The sequence below is a fragment of the Acyrthosiphon pisum genome, chromosome A2 (assembly GCF_005508785.2).
Source record: "Acyrthosiphon pisum isolate AL4f chromosome A2, pea_aphid_22Mar2018_4r6ur, whole genome shotgun sequence".
Classification (NCBI taxonomy): domain Eukaryota; kingdom Metazoa; phylum Arthropoda; class Insecta; order Hemiptera; family Aphididae; genus Acyrthosiphon; species Acyrthosiphon pisum.
Window position 1 is genome coordinate 39,119,837 of NC_042495.1, and position 1,715 is coordinate 39,121,551.

Consider the following 1,715-nt stretch of genomic DNA (forward strand, 5'->3'; position numbering starts at 1 on the left):
AAACTGCAGTCTATATCCAAAAATTAATTTACATTTAAAAATATTTTTTTGCTTCAAGTACGAAATTATAATTACTAAAGCATCGACATTTTTTATTTGGTTTATATTGGTAATATAATTATTGTAACCAATATTAGGTTTTTTATTTTTTTTTAAAGATATTTTTGGTTTAACAATTGATCCATAATACTTACGGATACATGAAGTCTTATATTGATTAAAAACTATATCTTCACGGTTGAAATTGCCATCATTTGTTATAACCAGAACACCAATTTTATATGTGGTATCAGGTTCTAAATCGTGTAGAATGACTGTGGTTCTATTACTAGTTTCATTTATTAGCTTAATTTCAGATTTTGTAAATTCCCCTTCAATTATTGACTAAAATCATAAATTATAGAATAAAATATTTCAAATATTTGTGTGAACTTTATGGGCATGTACTGGATAGATTTATTGGTCAATCTATTTTGATTATTATCTACATTTTCTATATTATTCAGAATTATTTTAATCCCATTACAGTGCTAAAATACATTATTCCAGTATAATATAATAAAATCTCTGTAATAAATTTCTTAGAATTTGATAATATTGATAGGGTAGTAAATACTAAATATTAAAATATATATTTCATACATTTTCAAATTTAGTTATCTAACTATAAATTGTTTTAAACGTGTGTCAGGATTCTTTGAACTAAATGTATAACTATAGAATATCTTGGTAAAATGTGTGTATATTAAACATAATACACAATAATATCAAATATCGATTGAACTATGGTACCTATGGTTAATTTTCGCTTTATTTTATCATAAATATTCAGATATTCATACTTCATATTATTATCAATACATTAGTATTTATTGAAATTAAATCAAATAAGACCGTTAATAAACCGTTTTCACAAAAAAATTTAACATACTTTATAAAATATTTGATAGTATTTCAACTTTATATTGTTATCTCCTCCTTTTATATTATCCGATTTGAAATTCAATTCAATCTCTATCGCCTCGTATTCATTTGAAAGAAGTCTAGGTGGACTAATGAGGTATGGATATCCTAAAAAGTGAAACAAATTAGAATAAAATATTTATTTATATTATCATTATATATCACCCGCATATGTTGTCTCCGTCTTACTAACGCATAATACATTAATACCTATATCAAAATGTACTTCCAGCCGTTCCAGTTTTGTGTTGTGAGCTTAAATATTATAGAGTTAAACATGTAATAACATATTATCAAACTAAATGTAAGAACATTATCTGTGTTTTATCGTTAGTTTTTTACAATATTTTAATTTTTATGTTAGTTTTGACTTTTGAGTACCTACCTATGTAAAATATTAATATTTGAAAATGGTCGTAATTCACATAAAAATTAAAATATTTTAAAAAAACCAAAGAGCGAACACATATAATGTTCTTGCATTTAAGTTTTATAATAGGTCAATTCACTGTAAATTTAAGGTAACAATATAAAATTGGAATTGTTCGACGTATATTTCGGTATATTATGCGATTGTAAGACGGAGATAAAATAAGCGGATGCGATGTCTTCTTAATATACACTACAATATTTTACACTCCCAAAATCGGCTAAATTTACTGAGGGTTTGGTGCTTCATTAGTCTTTCATTTTACTAGGTCTTGCTTCTATTGAGAAAAATTAAAAGATGATTAAATAGATTCCATATTACA

The 1,715-nt window shown here is 24.4% G+C and overlaps 1 protein-coding gene across 1 annotated transcript in view; it reads right to left on the bottom strand.

Annotated features, from left to right (window-relative positions):
- Nucleotides 1-1,093, bottom strand: part of LOC100570006 — a 5,549-nt gene extending 4,456 nt beyond the window's left edge. Inside the window, exons 1-2 of the mRNA XM_029490626.1 lie at nt 932-1,093; nt 195-384 (exon numbers count right to left, since the gene is read on the bottom strand). The gene's annotated coding sequence lies outside the window, so the exon portion shown is untranslated. The remainder of the gene's footprint in view (nt 1-194; nt 385-931) is intronic.
- Nucleotides 1,094-1,715: the final 622 nt, after the last annotated feature.